Genomic DNA, 14,533 nt, shown 5'->3' with positions numbered 1-14,533 from the left:
ACGTGACGATCTTAAATATGGGCGATAAAACGATACAAAGTAGGTAGATATAATTATTTCAACGTTTGAGAGCAGCTTGAATCTGCGATGAGGATTTATGAAATAAAATTACGATAGAAGGTATATCTGCTCGCGGGATTAATGTAATAGCGACTTTTGGCGATGCACGCGTTATATTTAAACGCATCGTACTTGCCTCTCAACGATATCAAGTGTTTGTATTAAAAATGCAAACTTCACCTGGACATTTGAACTTTTAGATTTGCTCGCTTGCGAATAAGTTGAAATATAAAATTATTTAACTCAAATTACAACGCACAGGTAATAAGATTTTCTCTACGTTTTCGTTTCCTTCTTCTCTCATTCCCAAGCCGTACCTACGAACGAGAAACCTCTTTTTAGAAAGTTCGACTTAAGAAGTTTTTCAACATTTACGTTCCACTTGCTATTTTAATAAGCACATAACGAACGTTGTAACGTCGTGTATTTCTCAAGATCGTATATAATTTGGATGATATTTTTGGATATAGGGGATAATGAAAATACATATCGTCAAATATACTACGCGTTAACTACGTCGGCAATAGGGATAGATAAGCTCTCGTTATACTCACTATGCAGTATTACCAATCGCAACGAGACGCGATAGATCATCTCCTGTATTATACGCTTTACCGACTCAGCGTGTGCGTAATGCGCTACGTTCAGCGTTTAGCTCATACTCATAGATCATAATCTCTATTCTTCCTACATCACGGATATTCGCTCATTAAAATGAAAGCCGATTTATGATCCTTTCGAGCTAACGTCAAATTCCTTCGAGATAAATTGGAAAAATCATGATGCTTTTTTTTATTCGGGCCATAGGAAAAAAATGTTCGCGATAGAACGAGCAAACTACCGGAACTACTAGCAACATGACTTCTCATTTAAATAACAACGAGTTCCTAGTAAGAGCAGTCGCTTTTACGCTCGCAAACCGATCGTAGTTTATTTCTAGGAGGAGAACGCTAGACACACGAACGTAACACGCTAGAAGAATTGCACTTCGATTTACGGGAAATCGACTTTGAACGCGGTATCGGCTTTCCTATCGACAGATACAGAGTGAGAGACAGAGACGCAGAGAGGAAAAGAGACATGAACTCTTGGTTCATAGCTTTTTTCTGAGCTTTCGTATCGTAAACACACAGAGATCAGATCCTCGAGAAGGAGTAATATCAAAATTGACTGGGCAGCTCGGACGCTTTCGAGATCTCCGCTCTGCGCTTATTCATCGTCTTGCCGACAAATCCTTGGCCTAATGAAACGAGCTGCCGGATTAGACAGACGGTGTAACCTGCCGGTGCAAGTTCTCCGATATTCGTGGCCTCCAAATATATATATATATATATATATATATATATATATGTATGTATGTATAATGTACATGTATATAGAGAAAGAGAGAGAGAGAGAGAGAGAGAGAAAATGAGACAAGGACGGAAAGTAGAAGAAGGAAGAAAAAAAGCTAGGAGCGTTCTATTCCCAGGCCTCAGCCCTTATTCGAGCCACCAACCCCTCGTCTTTCCATCTCCCAACAGTGTTCCGGTGCTCTCCTCAAGCAGATGACCCAAATTCCAGGGATGGGCGATGTGACAGGACCGAATGATGGAGAGCAAGTTGGAGTAGGGCTGGCTTTGCTTGGTCTTCCTAGCGCTCAGTACTACGCGACCCTGGGAATTTGTTATTACAGAGATTGCGTATTTCTGAGAGTGATAAGCGAGCGTGCTGAGAAACTTGCTGCCAGGATGAAAATCTTCCTCCTCTTGATATTCTACGATTCTATCTCTCTATCTCTTTTCTTTTTTCCTCTACATCTCTACGTTTATATGTACATCTACACATTTCTCTCACGTTCTGTAACGAGCTACGAGAGAATAAACGTTTAGGTCTCATAGGGATCGTCCGTGACTCTTCGAAACTTTTTACTACGATCCGCGTTGTATCTTGCACCAGATATCCCGATCAGAGTTTCGATTAAATGCGATGCGAAACGAGCTTGAAACGAGCTTGGAACGAGCTCGCGTCTAGGTCGAGCCCGATGAAGAGAAGGAAAGGGGTCGGCGAGGAAATGCGATGGGAAGGGAAAATCAATCGGTACACGGTTATGCACATACAAGTGCAAAAATTTTCCAAGTCTCGTCGATTTATGGTAGTGTTGCTATCAGAGAGAAAGAGGGAGAAAGTATTCCAAGGCGCAGATGCTGAAAATCTGTAAAGTAATGAATGGTTACGAAACGAAAAATGGTGAGTTGGATGAGCACTTTGGAAAATTATTTCAAAGAGAATAGAAATCTATTATTTCGTTACTCTCTCGAATATATTCAACGTTATAAAATAATATGTATATATACGTAGAGAATGTATTTAAGTAATTTAAAAAATGAATTAATAAATTCTTTGGCAAACAAATTTTTGATTACGGAAGCGATTACTTTTATAACTTTGAACAATGAAGAAACAATTACGAGTTGTACGTTTGTCCCGATTAAATCTTGAAATTAACAATTACGATTAAAAGTAAACGTCGAGCAACGTATACGTTCCGTTTGCGATTCTAAGATATTTTCTTTTAAAAACCTAACGGAATCGTGTATATACTTGTGTCTTTCATTAAGGTACGATTTTATTTATTCATTATATTTGCTGAGCCGGGCATGGGCTTCTCTCTCTCTCTCTCTCTCTCTCTCGCTCTCTTGATTTATACGTTTTAATTACATACTTCCATTTACATACGCAGTTATTTACGTCGCTTTTAGCGAGTTTACAGTATTCCGTTGACGTTTGAGCGTTGTTAACGCGCGAAATATATCTGGATTCGATAAATTGTGAGTACGCGCGCGTGCGCGAGAACGAACGCAATTTGCCCTTTTGCCTCGAAACAAATAAATTCCCTATTTATTTGAACCACGAAAAATCGACTGGCTCTCGTTTTTGCATTTTTCGTATTTCGCTTCGATCGTTCACTTTACAATTTTACAAATCTTCTTCGAACAAGGACAAAAAATGACGGCGAACGTTCGTTTTTACAACTCGACAAAGTTATTATTGGGATAATAGAAGAGGGATCATGGATGAGGAGTTTTTTACCTTACGCATCGTCTTTCTCTTCTTTCTCTTTTCCTTTTTTTCGTGTTCAGTGAAATTCGCGAGAAACGTATAAACAGCCACATACACGGTCGTGCGGGACGTACAGGATAACAAGCCAGCTTTTTTTTAAATGAACGTTTTAATGAATGGCAGCACGTATATATATATATATACACGTCATTGCGCTCGGTGATGCGTATTTAGTTCGGTGCCTATTCGCATTAAAATTAGTGGGAGTTTCATTATGAAAACACGTCGTATTCCAATGATCGTCTATATACACCAACTGTATTCAATGTTTCTAAGATCATTTCATGATCAACGTATGATCGGAGTCAAAAGATTTTCTTGTATAAAAAATTAGAAAAGGTAAAATACTGTTTTCGTTTGCGATGGAATGATGTTTCATCGAGAGTATGCTTGCTAGAGTGATTATTTACGAGCTCTTTCTCTCTCTCTCTCTTTCTTCGGCATCCAGGCCGACGAGCGAATCGGCTCTCAAAATGAAATATCATTGTCTATGTTCGCGCCATTTTTCTCATGGGGATGGGAGCCAGGACGTATGGTTAATACGTCAGTCCTGCGAGGATAAGAAATAATATATAAGAAGACCGTAAGATGGACGGGCGTGGAAAGTAGAAGAATCAGGAAAAGAAAATTGCAGAGTGTCGAGAGTGACTGATATTTTTCTTTCCCCTTCAGCTACTGGCTGGAGTTGCTGCGCGATGACGGTGATTCCGGTAGGGGAAGCTGTACAATAAGGTTGCTATTATCATTATCGTTAAACCACCATTCCAGAGATTATTGTCTTCATTTTGAAGATAATAACTACGAAAGTGATTATGCGTATTCCATATGACATACGAACTTGGCAAAATAGACGAGACATTCCGGAATGAAGTTACTCATAGCTCATTACTTGGCATGCTAAACATTTCGTTCCTAGCGTACTGATTTTCGTTTCACGATTGATACCAACTACGTCCTTTGGAATTCCGTACTAAAAGTTACACTAGATTCGACTTTGAGTCCAACGCATTTCGACTCCAAAGCTTCTCTCCGACGAAACATGTTGAACGCGTTACAAGCACAGAGATAGAGAAATATATATATATATAGGTTCGTTTAAAGTGCAACTTTGAGAATCAAAACGAGTCTGACCGTCGATAGTAACATCGATACTGTTCTTCATGATCGAAACTGAGGGTATTACAGTACTGTCTACATTATAGTAGTCTCTCTCTTTCTCTCTCCCTCTCTCTTGTGTATTCTAGCCCCGGTTCAATGTTTCTACCGTACGATGCGGGTTACGAGAGGGATGAAATGCTATGGATGAAGGAGAAAAGAAGGATAGTAAGCACGATGAAAAGAGGAGAACCGGGAATGCTGGCTGTAAAAGAGGAAAGAGGGAGAAATAGAAAGAGAGAAAGAGAGAAAAGTAGTAGTTGGATTCGGCGGGGCAGAAGGAAATCCCCTTTCGGGAATTCCTTGTTTCCGACCTCGATCGATTTTTTCCTTAGTCGCGAGGTGCAACCTCCCATACGCGGGACCCTTCCTTCTTTACGAGACGGTACTCCATTCTTCCGATGCTAGTTGACCGAGCTTTCCTTGACAAACGCGAATTTACGAAGTTTATATGATCGAAAAGATATAAGCTCGTTGATGATCGTTCGGAAGATGAGAGAAATCTAAAATCGACGAAGGGCGACGATTATAAAAAAAAGAGGAAACGAAGAGCTTCGCCGTATTATTGCTTATTCCGACTTTTTACGTTTTTACCATACTTTTTCTCCTCTCGAAGACACAAACGATATCATTACCGTTTGATAAGTTACGCACGATCGTATACGTGGTGATCGTTACGACCATGGCAACCGGTGTGCCTTCGTAACGCGTTTCCCTTAAAATAGATATCATTTTCCGTTGCTAACGGAGAAAAAGGGAAGGATCGAGCGGACGGAATAAATCGATAAATAATTCCGCAGGATGCTACGGAACGAACGCTGTACACGATATCGAACGGAAAATTTTTCTTTGACGTAAAGTTATCAGACTGTTTCTTTTTGCGCAAGACGAATAGTAAATTTATTCGTACATGACACGTTCGCTGTGGACGAAGCAAATACGTGTCGCGAAATTGTTAAACGGTTTATATTTGTTTTAATAGAGACCGAGATTGCTAGGATCGTTCCTTCGAATATTCTTCTACTTCCGATGAGAATGAAAGCATAATGGTAAAATAGCATTCGAGAAAGCCGCCCTGTATAAATCGTTTCACCGGTTTGCAACAGGTTCTCGTCAAGCTTCGACATTTCCCTCCGTTTCCACGAGAACGCGTACAATGCCGTAAGGGAAAGCTTCGATTTCTCTATCGATCATGTCGCGTGACTTTCTATTTGTAATTAGAATAAATTGAGCGGACCGCGGTACCGAGTATGGGTTTCGTTTTTAAACGCTCCGTCTATCTCTCTAAGCTGACTCGATCGAAGATCAAACAACGCCGACGCCGGTTTTACAATGCAAATTTAATACGGAACACAAAGTTCTCCGTATTTCCAATACGGTCGATGTCAATCGATCGAATTAAATGAAATATTCTATTCGATTAATGAATCGTAGAACGAGTACGTTCTAGAAACGCCGTGGAACGGTGTTTAATGAAACGTATACGGGCTTTTCACTGTTAAGGGATATTAGGCAATGGGTACCTGTGATTAGAACGAACGATAAGTACTTACCACGTGAACAACGCTTACTTATTAAAGTCTACGCTCTGTAGTTATCGCGCCGGTATTAAACGTTTTCGCGTAGAGAGAAGGAAAACGGAGAGGTAGCTAACAGAAAAGCGAAATAAAACTTTTCGCTGAGATATAGTTTCGTTAGAAAACGTCGAACCTTCCTTCCCCCTCCTTCCTCGCCCATTGTTTTCCATTTTTCCTCTTTCGTCGGTCAGCCATCGTCTATAATTCTTTCGAAATGTTTTAAAGCCCTTTTTCCAAGTAATATGAATTTATAACGTGACGGTATATTATTTCAGACGAATTATGTTCGAGTAACTTTCCAAATCAGCTTGTTTGCTATGCGATTATTAATTAATTCAAGAGACCTGCCCGAAGCTTAAATGGACTTACTCTTGTAGAAAGTTATCGCAAGTTGAAGCGATTAAGCTTCCAAAGAAAGCTCGTACAGGCCATGGTCCGTTTCCAACGACCACAGAGATAGATAGGTAGATATAATAAATAGAGAGATAAATAAGATTTATTATAATCGCGATAAAGTTTAACGAATTAGGTGGACCTAAATTAGAAGGGTGTAAAGGAGAGGAAGGTAAAAAAAGTATTTTACATATTCCTGAAATAACGATTGTATCTACGTGGGAGTAAAATTATGTTTTGTTGCGAAAGTAAAAGGAAACAGGAGAAACGACTCTTTGCTAGTTTCGTTAGACGCGAATTCTCGAAATTCAAAGAAATTTATCAAAGGTAATGGTCTTTATTGCCAACGTTTTATCAGTTTTGCGGTGGTAAACGGGCAATTACGGTCGGGGAAGCTAAAATAGCACAGCGGTGGCAGAGAATGGAAAGAGGAGCTACCGTTGGGCAAAACGAAGTATTCTCGGCCACGAAAAGGTAGTCGATGGATACTTTCAATAAAAGTTGATACTCCTGCACGTGGCTATGTTGTGTAGGTAGGGTACGTACGTGCTGTAACTGCGGCAGCTGACGCCATGTTTTCCGCGGGCTAGAACGCTTTTACGTGCTTCGCTAGACGTCGCCGACTCGGCACCACCGCAAACGACTGTCCACTTTCACAGGATATCCTGCCTTTTTATTTAAAGTCTCTTGCGACTAACTATTTCAATTATTAACACGTACTACATTTATTATTCATACTCGTATCTCCTTTCCCCGACGTTCTTTCCTCTCGATGAAGTTCGACGAAGCTCTCGTTCCTCCAACTTTTTGGAATAATTCCGACGGGTAAAGACATTAATAAGAGACTTCGTGTCTTCGCCTTCATTTTCGAAAGGACTCTTCCCCCGAAAGATAGGACGACGACAATAATAAATGTCTGGGATCGAACGAGCTTATGTTACGAAGGATGGCTCGCTCGTGAACGATCTCCCATCGAGAGACAATATTGAAATCTTCCCCGAGTAAATCAGATATATCAACAAAGAAAGGTATGAAATTCCCAGATATATTACACAATGCGTTACGTTCCCTTTGTAAGTAGAACGGAATGCAAGGAAATTTCGTCTATATGTACACGCAAATGGAATATAATACCTTCCAAGAATCGCATAATTCGAAAATCGATAGCTACAACTTAACGGTATATTAGCCTTGTGTGCGTAGCAAACACAAAGTATGTGTGTCGAGCAGCAGCGCACTCGACGTTTCCTAATGTAAACGTTGAAAGTGAAAATTTCTCGCTTCATTCAGTGTGCGACCCGTTGACGTACGTAAATTCACTGTCTCCTATTTTCTTTTTCCCCTTTTTCCCTTTTTCTCTTCTTTACATCTTTCGGGTAGTTAACCTACATCGGTACCTACTACCCAACCGTGAAACATTAATGAGCTCTTGTTATTAAAAACTCATTGAGAAAACACGAAAGCGAAAAACTACGCTCGGATCGGTGAACGATAAAAGCGTTGTTAGAAACTCCTCCTCCAAAATAAAAATAATATAACGTATGACGTTACCGCGAGGTGAGCGAAAATTTCTTTCTACGCGGGTACGTTGAAAAATGACAAGCCACGTGTGCACCGTTTGGATCGTCAATAGCGTTCATCGTGCTCGTTAGTTTCGCCATTTTCATCGAAACGATGAAAGTTGCTCTCGATAAGAAATTTTATACCCGCGACGGGAAACGAACAATGAACGAATAATAGTTGTTGAACGAGTACGCCGATATACACGCGTTCCTTTATTACACGCTTTGGTCGAGCATTATTATCGTGGCTGCAACACATGTATCTATGTAGGTACATTGCCTTTGAGAGAGAAGGTATTTATTCGGTAAATATCCTATCTGTAAATACTTCCTGCTACATGAGAGACATGGATAATAAATTGATATTAATTTGTTACTGCCATATACTATACTCCATTATTCGCCAATATTCCGCGCTGATTTCACTTTTCGCACGAGCACGGTGTTCGTTAACGAACCACACGTTGGACGGACAAAAAGGAGAAAAAAAGGAATATAAATTTTGAACGAAAATTGACGGGATCGTCTCTGATTTTTCATTTTTTCGATTCAATCCACAAGACTTTGAAACTTGCGTTTGTATCATCCGTAAAAAAGTGTTTTTATTAATGAACCAACTCGAACTCACGAGGAGCATAGTTCTATTTAAACTGCAAAGTTAACAATAGAACTCATTTCTCAATGGTTCTTCTAGAAGAACGTACAGACCTTTTCTGAGATTCGCATTTAAAAGCTTTAAAGTGAAGCTTTTCAACATTTAATTAACGAGATTATTTTCGACATTTCCATTTTGAACTTTTCGGTTCGTAAATAAAAAAAGAAAGGAGAAGGCAAGAGAAAGAGAGAGAGGAAAAGAAAGACAAGGAAAAGAGAGAGAGAGAGAGAGAGAGAGAACGAAAATAGAGAAAACTCCGCAACAGGTTCTCACGGGAATTCAAAGTTCTTCGTCCCCTAGAAGAGCATTCGTACCGGGCCAAAACCACAAAGTATATCGTAAGAAGGTAGATTTGCCTGGAAGTAATTGCGCAATTGACCTATCCACTAATCGCGTCGAAAAGATTTCGTTCGTCACTGAGATGCGGTTGGCTAGTCAAAAAATGTTCCCTCTAATTTGATATAACGAGATTTGAGATGAATTAAATGGAATATTAAATTGCTCGAGCATTATGTTGCAAATTGCAAATGAAAAGGACGTAAGAAATTCGTTTGATATTTTTATTAGAAAGCAAAAAGTAAAGTTTATTAAATATGAAATAACCTAAGTCCTAAATGTGCCAGTCGAAAAAGAGCATATATTATCTAAAAAGAAATTATCTTTTATCTCGTTTCATAGGAGATATGAATATTGTATTAAATCAAACTAATTCTCTTTAATTATTCTATGTGGAGTTGATCGAGTAAATAATGAACTCTATCGATATTCCTCGCGGCGAAATACTATATGTATACTATCTAGTCGCAAATATGTCCTGTGTATTTTAGTATATCACTAATTAAACACCAGATGTTTGGCCGTACAAGTTGGTACGAAACTTTGCGTAGCATCGATCGATTCGTTACTCTAAATTAATTTACCAAACGCGCGAGCACTCTCGCATAAGAATGATATACATAGAATCTGGATCGAATATGAACTCGATACAATAAAACTTTTCCATTTCGCTATGACGATTTTTCACAATATTTATGCGCTATTATTTATCCGAGTTGACGGTTCTGGCGGCTCTTTAAATGAATACTTTTCAACTTTCGAACTCTTTCGTAATATAAGAAAAAAGTTTTTTTAATCAATAAAAGATACGTGATGGCATATATCTCGAAAATTGAAAGACTGTTTCTTTCGAAATCTAAATGAGAGAGAGAGAGAGAGAGAGAGAGGGGAGGGGAGAAGGAAGATTGAGTCATTCGAGGAAAGAGAAAGTTAAAAGGAACAGTCGAGGGCAAAGTAATCGTTCGTCCGAGCTTTTTCTTCGACGCCGAAAGAACCGTCGTCGTCGGTTTTCGAGGGGAAACGAGAAACGTGACAATGCCGGTGGTTGCAAGCAGATGCTCTTACCGTATTCCCTACATACCGGGTGGTCGTTGTAAGTATGTTCTTTTGTATGAGAACAAAAGTCAAATGGAAAGAGGCAACCAAACGAAAATATATGAATGCTATTCGAAGACGATTTAATCGAATAGCGTTTTTCTACGAAAAAAAGAAAAGGACATTTTTGACTTTACGAAGTGAAACTTTTTTAATTATTCGTCTCAAATTTCAGTCACGAAATTTAAAAGCTTTCCGAATGTATGAGTTCATAAATAACGATAAATAAATAAATATATATAAAATATATCAATCGAATGTAAAAATGGATCGTATATATGTTTGTGTTATTAAGATATAAGTAGCTATTTACGAAACGTCAGTGAAATCGATTCTATTATAACGATAGTATCGGATCGGATAGATAAAAAGAGGGCGTTTTACCCTTTAAAATGGTTTTTATTTCAACTCTCTACGACTTCTGGTTCCAAAGATATGGCCGTCGAAAGATTGCCATTCATAATTTCAATACGTATGACAGGTGTAGTAATGCGAGTACTAGACGTAGTAAGTAGAAAAACTAGTCACGTGATCGTGCGTAAATCGCGTAAATTCCAAGAATTTATGTAGGTCAGTGGGTCAATGGGAAATTATGAATGAAATTAATGAAAATTTTTCTTATAGGAATATCTCCGAAACTAATGGTCGTAGAGACTTGAAACAAAGACCGTTTTAAAGAGTGAATTTTTTGTTATCTTCTCAGCGTATTGTTATAAACAATTTGTTATAAATAATTTGTTATAAACAATTTGTTATAAACAATATGTGGTAAATAAAAAATTCGTATAACCAATCTTTTAAAAAAGAAAATTTCCGCGCGATAAATCTTTTTATCTAACAATTTGTTATAAATAATTTGTTATAAATAATTCGATAAAAAATTTTTTTTCGTAAATAACAAATCGCTACGGCTAAAATAATGGTCGTAGAAACTCGAGAAAAGATTCGTTCAAAAGGAAAAACTTTTTACTATCTTCTCAACGTATTGTTATTAACAATCCATTGTTTAAACAATTTGTTATAAATAAAAAATTTTATAAAAAATTATTTAAAAAAGAAAATCGCCAAATTCTTTTTGGCGTTTACACGTAAGTTTACTCTCATTTGCGACAATTTGTTATAAACAATTAGTTATAAACAAATAATTCATAAAAATAATTTCAACGATTTTGTCTTGAAGCAGCAAATTGGCAGCTCCAGATATATGTACGGAAATAAACGCATTGGACAATTTATTACAAATAATTTATCGTAAACAATTTCTTACGATCTAATATTTCGTAATACATATCCTATCCTGTCAGAAATAAAATGATTGCGATCATCTACTCGATTATTTACAAGTACTTACAACAAAAATCTAGTTTTGAGATTCTTTCTCCACATATCAATAAATTGCCAAAAAGTTACTCCAGGCCAAGAGATAAAAAGAAAAATCTACTCGGTAAATTGAGTTAAGAAGAGAAAAGGAAAAAAGAAGAAACACGAATCGAGGAACGAAAGAATCATCGTCGGTCGAAATCGATTTTCCCTCCTTCCTTTCTTCCTTCCTTGCTCCTCGTAGATTTCTCTCTTTCGATTTCCTCGGAAGTCCCGATTACCGTTCAACTTCTAAGAGGAGGCAGAAAAAGGATGGTAGCCAAGACGCTAGAGTTTCTACGTCTCCAGAGGTAGCCCTAGTGCTATATCCTTGCTCGTATCATCGAATCTGGCCGTCGTATTGCGGCTAAATACGGTGGGACTTAAACTCGCGGAAATGAATTACGAGTATCGACTAAGCCGATGCCTGAACTTTCCGGGTTTCAAGAAATTAGCGAAGTTTGCACCGCGAATATATCCACTAACGGTGGTGCCACGAACAACACGATAGATATCATGGCACGACTACTTCGTAGGCAAGAATCGGTCCGCGAGCCTAATCAAATTTTTCCACGATTAAATAGTAGCACGCGATATATCAACGCGTATGTAACGTGGCCACGACGCACAAAATCGTTATCATCGTTCTTCGTAATAGCCATTATTGAAAAGTGCTCTTTCTCTTCGTTCCCTAGGACAAACGTCGTTCGAATTAAACGATTATCTTGATTAAATGGTTCTCTTGAAGATTCAAAGCGCGCAAGCGGAACGTCAAATTTTATATTCGTAATACGAATATAAGTAGGTCATAGCAATTCGCTCCAATTCGATTTTATTCGTACGGAGGAAACGTTAATGTAGAGATGAAAGAATTCAACGAAAAGCGAGCGAGAGAGAAACTTTTCACGTGTAATGCGCGCTTCGACAAAATTTTCTTGGCAGAAACAAAGAACTACGGGTTTAGAAAAAATATCAAACGTGTTCTTCCGATTAAAAACATAATTATTATATTTTTATTTCTGCCTAATGCCTTTGGAAAGTCCTGCAAAACAGTTTGAAAAGTTCATTTTCCTATCTCACTTTATAAAACCGTTCTACATTTTTTTATGAATAACGAAGATTCTAGCATGGTTATAAATTTTCTCCGCTCGTTACCGGGCAATTAATCCACGTCAAGTTGAGAGGAAGAGAAGTCGACGGTTTCGTGGTACGAGCCAATAAGGTAAAAAAAAAAGGAAAGAATAAAAAGGGAGATAAGAGGACCGTAGAGAAATAAAGAGAGCGTAAGGGAGAGCAACGCGTGTCTCGTGGCATCGATGTGCCGCGTTTTACTCGGCTGTAATTTTGCGAGAGCCGTTATGGCTTTCGTATTAAGTGTCCGCCGAGAGTACCCGTTAATACCGGCTCTATATTATCCAGCTCTCTGTGACTTCGTAAAAAGAGCATACGCTTGCACGGGGACACACGAGAGGGTGCAAAAAGAAAACGAATTAAAGAAAGAGAGTGGTGTGTAGATGACAGGCGTTATCACCGAGCGAACAAGTAGAGAAACTCGCCACTTTCTTCTTGGTTCTGTGTCCGCTTTAACACGAATTCGTATCGTCTGTATCGCCCGTAGAAATAGAAGTAAAATATATACGCATGTGTATACGACAAATTGAATTAAAGAAAGCTATTGACTCTGCTTTCAATTTAATTTAAAACTACGTTTCAACGCTTATTTACGATAAAGAATCCTACAATCAAATACCTTGTTGAGAACACGAAAGACGATTAGTTAGGTTTCGCTTGGGTTAAACGCCTTCCGAAATCGATGACGTGTGAGAACAAGGGGAATGACTAGATGAGAGGAAAACAAAGACGTAAGCAGAACGAGTCATTAATCGGACTTGACAAGAAAGTGACTTGAAACATCTCTCTCTCTCTCTCTCTCTCTGTTTCTCTCGTGATTAACTGTCCACATACTTCGTGATCCTACTTGACCGAACGTGTGCGATAGTACCTTCGCGTGTATGCATACATCCACAATATATTTACGTAGTAGCCTAGTAAGCACGCACGTAAAGCCCGGCACGTTCTCCGGTGTAAAATGAAAGCGGAAGAACGTGAGTCCCGCGACGTGAGTGCAAAAGAGAGAGGATTTACGTCTCGCGTGATAAAGGAACTTATTTCCGAAATTGCTTTAATCTCCCGTCGGAAATTTCCCTTTTCGAGATTTCGAACGTGAGCACGCTCGATCTCTCGTAGTCGTTAAGCTCGTTCTCTCGTTGAGTTAATAGGTGAGCTTGCGAGGATGAAGAAGAAGAGAAAAGAGGAAAGAGCCGCGAGGCAAAGAAAAACTCACATCCCGGGTTGAAAATTTCGGGACGCTTTTTAGAGAACACGCGAGAATGCGGTTTTCGATATGTTCGGTATGTCGACGAGGGCTCTTTCCGCGAGACTTGCAAGAGGTCAAACGAGAGCATATCTATGCATTTATCTATGTACCTACGTGTGCATATACGTATGTGTATGTATATGTATATATATATATATATATATATATGCATCCACGTACAGCGTTTTAATTAATTACTCCTGTACTCTAGCTTATGTCCACGTAGACCAGGTGCAATTACACGATCGTATATTAACTCGTTGGACCTACGAGGTACGTTAAAGGTAACTTCGTGATACCTAGTCGTAGAGGTGATACACGTATATATCAAAATCGTTTTATTCTCCGTTAAAGATACCGTACGACGCGTTATTAAACCGCGATAAATGTGTACAACGAAACTCGCTTATCGTCGCATAATCGTCCGACCATTTTCTCTAGTCAAAGAAAGATTTAATTGCACCTAGTGGAAGATAATAAGCGAATTTTACCTTAATTCTCGCGAAAGAGCAATTCTTGCAATTGCATCGATCGCACCATTTACGATGTATTATATCTTGTTTCTTTTTAACACGACCGACGGAAAAGTTTCTCCCTCGGAAGTCCACGCGAGTTGATTTACAAGTTTCGGAGGAGCTAGTACCTTTGGGTACCCACGTTGTAACCGAGTACCCAACAAACTATGATAATCCCTTTCATGCCTTTGCTCCTTTGACACGACTACAGGCTACGTACGAACAAATTTTTGATTAATTATCACGAGAATACCTATCCTTCGTTGAATTATTCTTCATATGTTTTTTTTCTCTTTCGGAACTTTATGAAAATTTAGAGTTATTTGATATTCCTAAAGGAAATTCAA

The 14,533-nt window shown here is 38.7% G+C and overlaps 1 protein-coding gene across 2 annotated transcripts in view; it reads right to left on the bottom strand.

Annotated features, from left to right (window-relative positions):
- LOC127069737 (lachesin-like) overlaps positions 1-14,533 on the bottom strand; it is a 52,002-nt gene that overhangs the window by 19,769 nt on the left and 17,700 nt on the right. The gene's annotated exons all lie outside the window — the stretch shown is intronic.

Source organism: Vespula vulgaris, chromosome 16 (assembly GCF_905475345.1).
Source record: "Vespula vulgaris chromosome 16, iyVesVulg1.1, whole genome shotgun sequence".
NCBI lineage: Eukaryota > Metazoa > Arthropoda > Insecta > Hymenoptera > Vespidae > Vespula > Vespula vulgaris.
Note: the sequence above shows the minus strand (reverse complement) of the source record. Positions and strands in the feature narration are given on the sequence as shown.